This window comes from Pongo pygmaeus, chromosome 1 (genome assembly GCF_028885625.2).
Source record: "Pongo pygmaeus isolate AG05252 chromosome 1, NHGRI_mPonPyg2-v2.0_pri, whole genome shotgun sequence".
Lineage (NCBI taxonomy): Eukaryota > Metazoa > Chordata > Mammalia > Primates > Hominidae > Pongo > Pongo pygmaeus.
In genome coordinates, this window is record NC_072373.2 from 211,416,563 (window position 1) to 211,430,092 (window position 13,530).

At 50.3% G+C, this 13,530-nt stretch overlaps 1 protein-coding gene and 1 pseudogene across 8 annotated transcripts in view; both read left to right on the plus strand.

Annotated features, from left to right (window-relative positions):
- CAPZB (capping actin protein of muscle Z-line subunit beta) overlaps window positions 1-13,530 on the plus strand; it is a 146,983-nt gene that overhangs the window by 84,309 nt on the left and 49,144 nt on the right. The window lies entirely within an intron of this gene.
- On the plus strand, window positions 8,392-11,613 carry LOC129045207 (protein GVQW1-like; annotated as a pseudogene).

Sequence of the window (13,530 nt, forward strand, 5' to 3'; positions counted from 1 at the left end):
GGGAACCTTATGGACTCCTGTTGTTGTTGGAAGCCAGAGAACAGTGTTTGGAGAGCTTCCATTGAGGAGGGTCTGAAGACTCTCCGTTTAAGTTAGATCCTGCCCTCTGGTTGATGAGAAATGTGAGACGTAAAAGTGAATTGGAGAGAGATCCCACTTCCCCATCCAAAAAGGCAGACAGCACTCCCTCCCCAGAGCTGTTAGAAAGCCAACATCTCGCGGTTGGCGGGCACTGGCCCTGGATGAGGAATTCCTGGTTGCCCCCCTTAGAACATGTCTGGTTTTGGAAACAGGTTAAAAATACTTGAGGAGGGCATGGTATGCTCAGTCTGCTTCCCTGATGTTTGAAATAGGCCAGGAATGTGGGCCGGGAAGCCCAGAGGAGCCTGCGTGTCCCGCAGGGTTTTGTAGTTGGAGCCTGGGGTTTCTCCTCTCCATCATCACCCCCTTTAACTGCCAGTGACCACGTGCCAGATTCATGAAGGGCACACTGAAATTGATGAAGACCTGTGCCATGGGTAGCAGGAAAAACTAGGCTTCCTTTAGTAAGCAGGATGGTGCTGAGGTCTCGGAGGCAGGCAGGGGGTGGGCTCGGAATCTCTCCTGGAAGAGAAAAGAGAAAGGAATTTGGATTCTGTATACAGATATAGAAAGTCCCTGAGAGTTTTAAATTTGAACATGGCATTCAGGGGAGAAGATTATGGGTTCCAAGCCTTTTCCTTCTTCCCCTTCTTGTGAATAACTCACTCAGCTGCTTGCGTCTGTGTCCTAAGGCTGTGAACCGAAGAGCTGGGCAGTCCACAGTTGGTTTGAGCCTCAGAGTACCTTGCTCAGTAAAGGTTTGTTTTAGGAAGGATGACACAAACTTTTGATTAACTCTTAAGTCTTGAACTATGAAACTTTGTAGGATGTCAGTACTAAAATGAACCTTACTGATTATCTCATCTAGTGGTTTTCAAACATTTTGAACATTGGTACAGCCCTTTTTTTAAGCAAAATCTTAGAACTTGAATAAACCAGGTAGAAGGTGGTGGGCCCAGACTTCCTCTCCCACTCTTGACACCCTGAGCTCCTCCCTCCGTACTCACAGCCCTCAAGGCGCTCCTCTCTCAGAGAACCATCCATTGCAGAGACCAGGGAGCCGTGGCCCATGCCCCATGTAGCACCGTTTCATGGCAGAACCAGCTCTGACTTCCAGGCCAGTGGCGAGTCCCTGCATTACCTTGGTTTATTTTGATGTAGGAAAAGCTCCGGGTAGTAAGAGTGAAGAGTCAAACAGCTACAACTGAGAGTGAGGAGAAAGACAACACTGCCCATGGTTCCTGACACCCAGGGTCACTTTTTACCAACCTAACTCTGGGTCACATGACATACTCGTATTCTGAAACTGTTGGTTCCCTGGATGTCTGCCTGTGATGTCTTGGATCCATGTGGTTCTCGCTGCCTAAAATATCCTCTCTTGATTCACCTTTTCTTCTTAAACAACAGCTTTCTGGAGATATAATTCACATAACATAACATTTACACTTTTAAAGTGTACGGTCCAATGGTTTTTAGCGCACTCAAGAGTTGTGCAGCTAGCTGGGCATGGTGGCTCATGCCTGTAATCCCAGCACTTTGGGAGGGCGAGGCAGGAGGACCACTTGAGGCCAGGAGTTCAAGACCAGCCTGACCAACATGGTGAAACCCCTATCTCTACTAAAAAATAAAAAAAGTAGCCAGTCATGGTGGCGAGCGCCTGTAGTCCCAGCTACTCGGGAGGCTGAGGCAGGAGACTTGCTTGAACCTGGGAGGTGGAGGTTGTGGTGCTCAAGATCGCTCCATTGCACTGCAGTCTGGGTGACCAAAAAAAAAAAAAAAAAAAAATGGTGCAGCCGTCAGCATTCGGCATCCCACGCTGTCTGCCTTCGACGGACAGATGCTCTCCATCTGCACCTTAGTCCTTGGGCTGCTTTGTGACCTGCCCTAACTTGCCACGCCCCATCTCACTTTCTATAACTCAGCTCAGATGTGACCCCCTGGAGATGTCCCCTCCAGTCTCCCCAGCTTGGTCATTTCTGTGGGTGACTCAGTGAAATTACAGCAAAACCTGATGAGACATCCCTCCAGTGGAAGGAATCCAGTGTGAAACATTGTGGCCAGACAGCCTGGGTGACTTTTGTGCTGAGAACGGGGAAGCCACCCGACTTGTTGAGTCTACCTCAGCACCCGCCCCCCACTCAGACACGTAAACATGGCACAAACACTCCCACTTGAAGGGAAGCAGAAGTATTACTGGAATCATGGTAGGTCATTGAGGTTTAGAAGCTTGTGGTCGTGAGGATTTTTGGAGAATCTGTTGGAGGAAGCCAGACCTCCGCCCTCTGACTCAGTGGCTCCGTGCTCTGAGCTGGTCAGCCTCTGCTGTGGCTTCAAAGGTCATTCGCCTCCCAGGGGGCTATCAGGACCCCTGGGGCGGGGAGTACAGGGCTCAGCACCTCGCCTGGCTCATCGGGAGACTGAGCAGGTGTGGCAAGATGACTGTGGCTCATCTCCATGTGTGGGCCCTGGAGGTCACGGAGTTCCTCGTCGTGGAGCAGATCCTCTCGGACTTGAGGGTGTTTCACAGGCTTTCAGATTCTAAAGTATCCTCTGCATTGCCATTGCCCATGGTGGCCTGGCCGTGTGACTCCTTATCATCACTTTCTGCCTTGGGTGTCTCGTTTCTGCTAAACAGAACATGTGAGATTTCCCTGGCATCCCCACCAGTGTCGACGTGCAGATGAATACCAACCCACAGACCCCGATGCCATTGGTCTGTCCTCCTGGGCGATCATGAGCCCCCCAGATCAGTGGTAAAGAACAGCCCTTCCTATGCTGCCCCATCTGGCTCCTCCCGCATCCGGGTGGTGTGCGCCCTCAGGCTTCCCCCCTGCATTCTTATTTTGTAACTTCCATAGTAGCCCATTCATAGTTTTCACCCTAAACTCTAGGTTTAGACGTGGACATTTGGCACACATGTGGTTTATAAAGCCTGAGGCCACGCCTAACCCTTAGTATCCAGTGATGATGAAATGGATGGATTTCCCATTTCCCTCCCCGCAATTAGGTCTTGATGCTCTACCCTAGGAGGTGGTTGGTAGGAGAGGTTCCGTTCGCGTTGACCTCATTGTGTGAAAACCCAGTCTTGCCAAGTACTTCTCTCTGCCACCATCCAGCTGGTGACTCTTTCAGCCGAATTATTTTGCCTGCTAGGTTACTCACCAGGTATCATTCTAGAATCCACATGGCCTGAGGGTGGGATTGCATGGCTTTCATTGAATTACCTGCTGTGTGACCGTAGCCAAGTTGCTTAACGTACCTGTGCCTCTTTTTTTTCACCTGTAAACAGTAATGTGGGATAATAACACCCCTGTCTTCTACAGGGTTGCTGTGATGATAAAATGAGGATGTGTGTTACATGTCTTTTAAATGGTAAGACTTAAACACCTTTGCTGTTATTCCAGTCATAACTTTGATAGTTCAGTAAGTCCTCACTTAATGTTGTCCATAGGTTCTTGGGAATTATGACCTACAGCAGGCCCTTGAATAATGTTTCATTAAAATGTTGATGAGAACAAGAATTTGGTTTCACTATGTATCTTTTCACTTAAACCAGAGGACGGAGACCCTCTGTGAAATTACAGTGTCTTTGGAGAAAAATCATCTTATATATGAGTTATGTTTGTGTGTTTTTACCTGGTTTTTTCCCAAAAAGATTTCAGGTGACAGAAGAATACAAGCCAATACGATAATCTTTTTTTTTTTTTTAATTTGTTGAGACAGAGTCCTCTCTGTCACCCAGGCTGGAGTATAGTGGCACCATCTCGGCTCACTGCACCCTCCGCCTCCCAGGTTCAAGCGATTCTCCTCCCTTAGTCTCCTGAGTAGCTGGGATTACAGGTGCTCGCCACAGTGCCTGTCTAATTTTTTTTTTTTTTTTGTATTTTTATTAGAGATGGGGTTTCACCGTGTTGGTCAGGCTGGTCTCGAACTCCTGGCCTCAAGTGATCCTCCTGCCTCGGCCTCCCAAAGTGCTGGGATTACAGGCATGAGCCACTGCGTCCGGCCAATAATCCTTAATAAAAATATGGACTGAGAAAACCAGACCGAGGACCGTCCTGGAAGAGAACAGCAGCTACCCTGTGCTTGCCTTCATGCTGGGAAGGCTGCAGGTCTGGCTTTAGGAGGAGCCTGTGTAGAGTACGAGGGGCAGCGGCAGCCCCACAGCAGGCGGCAGCCCACGCCCCGTGGGTGCACACCTTCATCCAACTCAGGGCTGGCAGTCATGAGGATAAAATGCCATCCACGTCAAGGGTCGGTCTGTCTCCCACCCACCGAAGAATAGTCCCTCCTTTAAGGGAGGCGCTGGAGAGTGCTGAGAACTTGCTTCCCACCAAGGCAGGCTTGGGCTTCAAAAGATCAGAACCTGACCCAAGTGGCCCTGGTTTTCCGCCATCCCACACCATCCCACCAACGCTTCAGAAGTCCTGCCAGCATCAAGCCGGGCATGAAGCAGTCCAGACAGCTCATCCCTGCCCTGGGGAGACACATGCATGTCACAAACCTGTGAGGCTCAAGACCGCATCCTGCACAGGGTGCAGGAGCATAGGTGGGGCAAAGGCCTCTGCCGTCGCGGCTTTGGGAGGTTGCAGTGGAAGAGGCAGGCGTGGCCGAATCAGACCCTGAAGGATGACTTAGGTGGAGCACGGGGAAGGAAGGTGGTCTGGATAGACATGCAGGACGCTGGGTGGAGGGCAGGGGTGTGGGGCAGGGCTGAGTCAGGGGAGCCTCCGTGTGCTCCTTAGCCGGAGGCCATCTCCTGGCTGTAGGCGGCAGCTTCTGCTGCCGGCCGGCTGGCCGATGCAGGCAGTTCTCAGCATTAAGTCCAAGATGACTTCCATTCTGGTGACTCGAAGGTGGTTTTGTATATTGTGCTTCATCTCTCAGGGACGAGTCCTTAATTAAAAGCAGCCGGGGAGCTTAGAGAGACCCTGGCTTCTCTGCACACAGGTGATGGGTTGTGTGCCTGGCCAGGAAATGGTTAACTTAATTAGGCTCCGAGGGCCTGGTTCATCCCCTTCAGGGAAGCTTAAGGTTACATGTGGACAACAGGAGCCTTGTGTGTGCCTGTGGTTGACCCAAATGTAGTGATTTTCATTTCTCCTTTCCATTTGTCTTCTTTGTTCTGCCCCTTCCTGACCCTTTCTTTAGGAAACTGTTGTGGCCCCTTGTAGGCTGTGAGCTTCCAGAGGGCAAAGCTTTGGTGTCTGGAGTATGAATGGCTGAAAGCGAGCCCAGGAGGCCTGCTTTTGTTTATTATTTATCTCTGGATGGTCAGGGCACCTGTCTGAGAAAAAGAAAGAGGTGGAGGGGACTTACCATTTCCTGAAAAAGCTCTTTGTTGTTGATGGCATGTGGAAGACTCATTTCTAAGTAGAAGAAATCATTTGTTGGTCAAAAATGGCTTCCTAATGTTGGCCCTCTCGGCCAGCCTCAGTTGCATTAAACCCTAGGTAACCAACCACAACCCCCGCCTTGAGTCGTGTGCCTCATATGAGCGGGTCCAGATGCTGCTGCACCCTCGATGGGGTTACATGATGAAAAATCCACTGGAAGTAGAAAATGCTTTTAATCCCCCTAACCTGCCAAGCATCATGGCTTAGGCTGGCTGACCCTAAACGTGCTCAGAACATGCCTACAGTTTGGTGAAAGCACCTGGCGCGCAGTGGCTGCAGAGTGTCATCGCTCACCTTTGTGATCACAGGGCTTGTGGGGAGCTGTGGGAGCTGCTGTCTCCCTGCGTCATGAGGGAGGATCAGACCATGCATCGCTAGCCCAGGAAAAGATCAAAATTCAAACTACAGCTTCTACTGAATACTATCACAAAGTCAAAAAAAATCTTAAGTCAGAAACATCTGTGTTACTCTGCCAGATGTGCTGTATGTACCATTATCTCAAATCTATGTTGCGTGGCTTGCTCACTTTTTTTGTTTGTTTTGTTTTGTTTTGTATTTTGAGACAGAGTCTTGCTCTGTCACCCAGGCTGAAGTGCTGTGGCACGATCTCTGCTCACCGCAACCTCCGCCTCCCGGGTTCAAGCAATTCTGCCTCAGCCTCCCAAGTAGCTGAGATTACAGGCCTGCGCCACCATGCCTGGCTAATTTTTGTATTTTTAGTAGAAACACGGTTTCACTATGTTGGCCAGGTTGGTCTCAAACTCCTGACCTCAAGTGATCCACCCACCTCAGCCTCCCAAAGTCCTGGGATTACAGGCATGAGCCACTGTGCCCAGCCATCGCTCGCGTTTTAATGTTGCCAAAATTGGGAAATTGCTTCTTAACACTTAATGTGTACACTTAGCGATGTTATAATTACTGGTGCATCTTACAACTTACAACCTTCACAGGAAGAAAGCAGGCTGTGCTTGCACTTAAAGAATATGGCCCTTGGCCAGGCGTGGTGGCTCATGCCTGTTAATCCCAGCATTTTGAGAGGCCAAGGAGGACGGATCACCTGAGACCAGGCTGGCCAACATGGTGAAACCCCGTCTCTACTAAAAATATAAAAATTAGCTGGGCATGGTGGTGCACACTTATAATCCCAGCTACTCGTGAGGCTGGCAGGAGAATCGCTTGAACCTGGGAGGCAGAGGTTGCAGTGAGCCGAGATCGCGCCACTGCACTCCAGCCTGGGCAACAGAGCGAGACTTCATCTCAAAAACAAAACAAAACAAAAAAATATGGCCCTCAGCGCCAAGTGACTGCTTAAAGAGGAGAGAGGCTGGACCTGGAAGTGTCCTCTTGTGTGTGGCCCTGGCAGGCGAGGGGCCCGTTTCTCACCAGGCTCTGCTGGGCGGTAGGCACTGAGCCCCTGCCCACACGCCAGGAGTCCCCGAGGCCCAGAGTGGAAAGGTCACATGTCAGATCTGCTGTGGGCCGTGGTGAGGGGCAGGAGAGCCCAGCCCTGCAGCCCTTCCCAGGCGAACCCAGGCACCTTGGGTCTGCCGTGACTGGGCACTTGGGGGAGAAAGCTTTGGTCCTCACAGTCCCATAGTTCCTCCGATTCTATTCTTTTTTCCTCCCCTGTCCCCTGAGCCTGACTGGGGATGGGGGCAGCTCGCCTTGTTGACCCGGTGGGGCCTGGTCTTTGGAAGAGCTGAGTCAGTCTCAAATTGAGATTCTCGTTCCTCTCCACTTCGTGTTGGCTGGGACAGCCGGGGCCAGCAGCTTCCCCGTGCCTGGGTTTTCTCATCCACAGGTGGGTGGTGCCCTCAATCCTGCCTCCGAATAGATGCGCCATACCCTAGCTCACGTGGCTATTATCCTAAGGAGATATGTTTTGATGCTTCCTGGGGTGAGCAGGAGGCCCTGGGGCCCCCCTCTGGTTACTCAGGGGTACCACTTGCCTGAGTCTCTGGGAGCACAGCTGCTTCCCATCCAAAACAAGCTTGGCCACCCGGGTGTGACTTTCAGGCCCAGTGTGAAGCTGCCGCCTGTGCAGGTGTCTTCTCATTGCAGAGGTGGCCACACTCAGAGAGCCATTAGGCAAAATGGGTCGGAAGCTCCAGCCTTGGCTACATGAAGCTGTGCTTCCGTGGCTCAGTGTTCCTAATGACAAACTGAGGTCCCTGTAACGAAGCTGCCCTTGGGGAGTTGGGGAGCGGGCTTGTGTTTTCTCTACACTGAGTAGTGGTGGTGGGGTGGGGGTTCCTGCATCTCTCATAGGCAGGTGGAGGCCACGTGTCCACGTGGACAGACCGGTGAAGGGAGCCCCACTGAAGGGATCCTGACCTGGAGGCCATCTCCCTAGGCGAGGGCAGCCAGCTTGCAGGCCCTCACTAGGAGGCCTTTCCCAGCACGTGCTCTTGTACCTTTTCGAATTCTGACCTATGTGAATGTATTACCTATTATACATAAGTAAACACTTTTTTTTCTTAAGTCAGGTTCTTACTCTGTCACCCAGGCTGGAGTGCTGTGGTGCAAACACGGCTCACTGCAGCCTCGACTTCCCGGACTCAAACAATCCTCCCACCCTAGCCTCCTGAGTAGCTGGGACTACAGGCACATGCCACCATGCCTGGCTATTTTTATTATTATTTTAGTAGGGACGGAGTCTCGCTGTGTTGCCCAAGCTGGTCTCGAACTCCTGAGCTCAAGCGAGCCACCGCAGCTGGCCTTTTTTTTTTTTTTTTTTTAATTCTTAAGAAAAGCAGTGTGCCAGGGCCTGCCCTCACACTTGGAGTGACCCAGGAGGTGCTGCGTGCTGCCTCGCTGGGTCTCACTCCAGCTGCACTTTGCTCCTCTCTGTTCTTGCACTTGCCTCAGTGGCCTCTGCAGCAGAGCCTCATGCCAGTTCTTCCCTCTGCTTGGGATGCCCCTGTTATTTTTCCCTACAGTCTTGGAGGGCTGGCTCCTTGGTCATTATTCACATGTCATCTCTGTGCCACCTCCTAGACTGCTGACTCGCCCCCACAGCAACCCCCTTCTGTCATCTCCTGCAGGTTCGCTTCCTGCCTTTTTTTCTCCCCCCTTGAGACAGAGTCTCTGTGTCGCACAGGCTACAGTGCAGTGACACAATCTTGGCTTATTGCAACCTCCATTTCCCAGATTCAAGTGATTCTCCTGCCTCAGCCTCCTGACTAGCTGGGATTATAGGCGCGCACCACCACACCTGGCTAATTTTTGTATATTTTTAGTAGAGATGGGGTGTTGCCACATTGGCCAGGCTGGTCTCGAACTCCTGAACTCAAGTGATCCACCCTCCTCAGCCTCCCAAAGTGCTGGGTTTACAGGTGTGAGCCACCACGCCTGGCCTACCCTTGCCTCTTGGGGATGCCTCTGTGGCTGGACTTTGCTGTCAGAGCAGGGCCGCCCCATGTCTATCTCTTCCTGTGCTGAGCCCTTGCACCTGACACGGGCCTGGAGCGGGCATTCGGGGTTTATGGAACAGTATGAATTTCTCCTTGACATGGGTGTCGTAACCCCCAGTTCCAGAGACTTGGGAAGGTTACACTCAGCCAGCAAGTGACCGACCCAGGATTTGAACCTGTTTGGTTTCGAGGTTGGTGTTTTTACAGAATGCCACACTGTGTATTTTGTTTCTGACACGAGTGTATGTGCCACTCGAAATGCTCTTTTATCTTTTTAAGAAAGTTTTGAGCCTTCTGGAAAAATAAAAGGAACAAATTGTCACAGAGCCCTCTGCTGGACGTCGGCAGCTGCAGCATCCTGGCGTGGCGGTTTCCTCTAAGCGCGACCGAGTACGCAGAATCTGTTTTTGATTCCTATCTCGCTGGTGGTGGGCTCTCGGCCAACAGGCAGATCAAAAGATGGAATGTGTTCATTTGGCCATTTTTTAAAAAACCGAGGTACAAGGGTTCACTTCTTAAAGACAAGGGCGCCGTGGGTTAGACTCCGTGGGTCTGAGCTGGTCTGGCTTTTGTGCTTTTTTTAAGGGTTCATCTCAAGTTTCTTTTTCTGGTTGAACAATTTTTTTCAACATTAATAACTAATGGAGAAGAGGAAGAGGCAAAGTAGAACCATATGGCAGCACAAACACGAACCTCACTTGTGGCCGGAAACTTCTGATTTGTATCTCTTCGTGTGATCAGCTGTTGGGTTGGATGATTTAAGAAAAAAGGGTTCAGTTTGGGCAAAAGCAAGAATGTCTGTCGTTTCTTTTTGAACCTAGCTGTGCTGTATCTGCATGTCCTTCCTCAGACATTGGCCCGTAGCTGCGTGGCTCTGGTCAAGTTATTTCTCTAAGGCTCTGTTTCCCCTTCTTTAAAACAAGGACGGGAGTGCATGTCTGCATGGAGAGCCGTTTTCGGGATCATAGGGAAGGGCAGGGAGAGCTGCTAGCATAGTGCCCGCCACACAGGACAGGGCTATTACGATCTCCTGGTCCTTCCACGGATTACTATTCAGGTGTCACCTGAGGCCGTTGCCAATGGCATCCTAGTCTCTCCCTTACCTTCTACCTTCTGGGGGTTTTTCTTCTCCCTGCCTTAGTTCACTTTACCTACTCCCCACCTGTCTTCCCAGTGGCCCCCTGGGTACCACCGAGCCCGGCGAAAGTATTGGTGATGAAGGACTTGTGGCTCCTGCTCCCTGGGGTGGGCACACTCCTGTGGCGGCAGAGGAACTGGTGGAGCGCTGAACTCCCACCAGAAAGACGGCAGGCACTGTCCTGACCAGTGTAGTGTTTATTATTCCAAGTCACTGGGAATTATCTTTAAATCCTCCCAACAGCCTGGATTGGTCTGACACCTTCGGTGTTATCTGAACGTTCCCTCCAAGGCTGTTAGGCAGTTCAGATGGGTGGTTTAGACAGAAACCATGCGGCTGCCGTGTGTCGGCACCACTCCTCCTCCTCAGAGGCCCTCCCTGGCTTTGGAGGCGACAGAGCCAGTGCCACAAACACCCCAAAGTGAACTCTCAGCTTTGTTTGGACCTGTCGTTTCATTTAAATCACTGTACAAACCCATGGTCTGTGACACTTAATGTGATTTCTTCCACTGCTCTAAGCACTCGACATGAGTAGGGGGCGGGGGCCGGGGTTCAGATGAGTGTAGGGACTGGTTAGATTACAGAGATATACTGCCTTCATTCTGGTTCTGTAATATGACCTCAGACCACAGGATTAATATCCACTTACATGGAATCAGCATGCATTGACTGATCCGTGCTGCAGCGGGCGTGATGCTGCGCTGAGGCTGAAGGGCCTATCTTGGCCTCTGTAGGTGTGGAGTCAATTCACAATGAAAAATGCTAAGTGGTGAGGAAGGAGTAAGGTGAAAGCCATCGGCAGTATTAGAACAGCCATCCCCAAAGCATTTAAGATTCAGTTGATATTAGTGTTACTGCAGGAATTCTGAAGAATTTGACATCTTGATAAAGAAGTTGGAGTTTGGGCCAGGCCTTGAAGGATCTGTAAGATTTAAGAGAGCAGTGGGGATTGGCTGTCAGATTTAGCAAATAAAAATACATGACCTGGCCAGGCGCAGTGGCTCACGCCTGTAATCCTAGCACTTTGGGTGGCCGAGGTGGGTGGATCATGAGGTCAGGAGATAGAGACCATCCTGGCTAACATGGTGAAACGCTGTCTCTACTAAAAATACAAAAATTAGCTGGGCGTGGTGGCGCACGCCTGTAATCCCAGCTATTCGGGAGGCTGAGGCAGGAGAATGGCATGAACCTGGGAGGTAGAGCTTGCAGTGAGCCGAGATCGTGCCACTGCACTCCAGCCTGGGTGACAGAGCGAGACTCTGTCTCAAAAAATAAAAAAAAAATAAAAAAAATACATGACCTGGCCAGGCGCAGTGGCTCACGCTCGTAATCCCAGCACCTTGGGAGCCTGAGATGCGTAGATCACTTGAGGTCAGGAGTTCGAGACCAGCCTGGCCAACATGACGAAACTCCGTCTCTACTAAAAATACAAAAATTAGCCAGGCGTGGTGGCATGCATCTCTAGTCCCAGCTACTGGGGAGGCTGAGGCGAGAAGATCGCTTGAACTCGGGAAGTGGAGGTTGCAGTGAGCCGAGATCACACCGCTGCACTCCAGCCTGGGTGACAGAGCTGGACTCCATCTCATTGAGAAAAAAAAACACATGACCCATGTAACCTTTAGGAAGTATTCATACTAAAATGTTATTCATTGTGTATCTGAAATTCAGATTGAACTGGTCTTCCTCTATTTTATCCAGCAACCCTCAATGGGGAAGATGTGTAAGTGGAGGAATGCACATGCATGTTCAGGGAGTGGTGAATGGGACTGTGTGGTTGTTTGAGGAGTTTCGGGCAGAGATGGAGGGACGGCCTGGGTATGAGACGGGATCAGTGATGGTGCCAGGTCGTGACTAATGCACCTTTGGGCAGCTGCTGTGGTCCAAGTCTGTGAGCACACCATGTATTATTTCACACTTCTCATTCCCCATGACAACGAAAATGTTATTATTCCAGAGCAGATTATCTTTGATCAAAAGAAACAGGGCTGATGGAAATATGGCCAAAACTATGGCCCAACTTGAGAGTTGATCCAAAAGGCAAAAATCATGCCTTCTTGGGTGGAGTCAGTTGGCCATATCAAGTCCCAGAGGCTTTTCACTGTAGGACAAGCAGTGGCAGTTTTTGAGTCCAGTTTAAATGTATGTTTTTCTGGGGTTGGTTAGTACCTGGCATACCGGCTTTCAGAAATCCCGTCACAGATCTTCAAGGGTGGTCTGTCTCCGTGCAGCTCATCTACTGTGTTTGACAAATGAACAGTCTTGGGCTTTGCCTAAGGTTCCGTGGCCAGCTCACAGCAGAGCAGAGGCTAGAACCCAGGTCTCTTAGTTGTCACTCTTTCCACCATTGCTGTGGCTCCTTGAAGTCATATGTTAATTAAAAAATGCCAGGGCTTTCATGACAGCTCCGGTTCTCTTTGTTCAGTGCTTTCCCACCATACCATGGTTTGTATCTGAGAGTGCTGGGTTGGAACCACACGTGAAACTTGTCATCAGCATCCATTCAAATTTAGTTCTGGACAAGTGCTTTTGCTAAAGATTCCTATTACCTGCCAATTTATTAATTTTAAAATAAAGTTGATTGGAGTTTGGGAGGCTCCATGTTGTAAAACTCCTCCTTCCTCCCTCTTTTCCTCCTTTCTTTCCTTCCTCCCAAATATATTAAGCATTTGCTGTGTGTCAGGCACAGCCACAGGCACTGAGAATCCCGCAGTGAATAAGATCGAAGTCCTTGCCCCAGTAAAACTTACATTCTAGTGAGGGATACAGATAACTGATCAATGAAAAAATACTCCACCTGGTGTTAAGTGCTAGGAAGAAATTATTCAGATGCTTTCGATTCATAGATGAATCTCTTGGATAGGAGTACAGTCAAGCCTCTTTTATACCAAACCCCATTTTCTTGTGAGCTTTCCTGCATTGGGGGGACTTTGCTGCAAGCAGTGTGCCTGGCGGGAGAAGGGAAGCAGCTGGCTCCAGGCGGAACTGGGGTGAAGCACCGGATCCTCACAGGTACGTTTGTACCCCATGCCTGAAGCAGCACAGTGAATTCAGGTATGATCCAGGCTATTGTTGCCATCTGAGAGTAACAGGTGACAGCTGATATTGTCTAAAGGAAGGGAAAGGAACCTGAATATGTCAGGCAGTAACATATGTGCATTTCCCTGTGCCAGGCTCTGCCCTGAACACGGAATGCATTATCTCGTGGGGCCTCAAAATCACATGGGCGTGGGCACCCAGACGGGTTGGTATTATTATCCCCAATTTACAGGTACAGAAACGAAGTCTTAGTAGAGAAGTAAAATGACTTACCCAGGCCATAAGGCTGCTTGTACGCAGTGGAGTCAGGAAGTCTAACTTCAGACCCTGTTTGCTTAGTCTCTACTGTAATTGAGGAAAAACTGGGCTGATGGTGTCAGGACTCCAACCAGAGATAATGGGTTCCAGGCAAAAGTTGAGGCCCAACAGATAAGCCAAGGCAGCAGCCCAGCATTACAAACAGAGA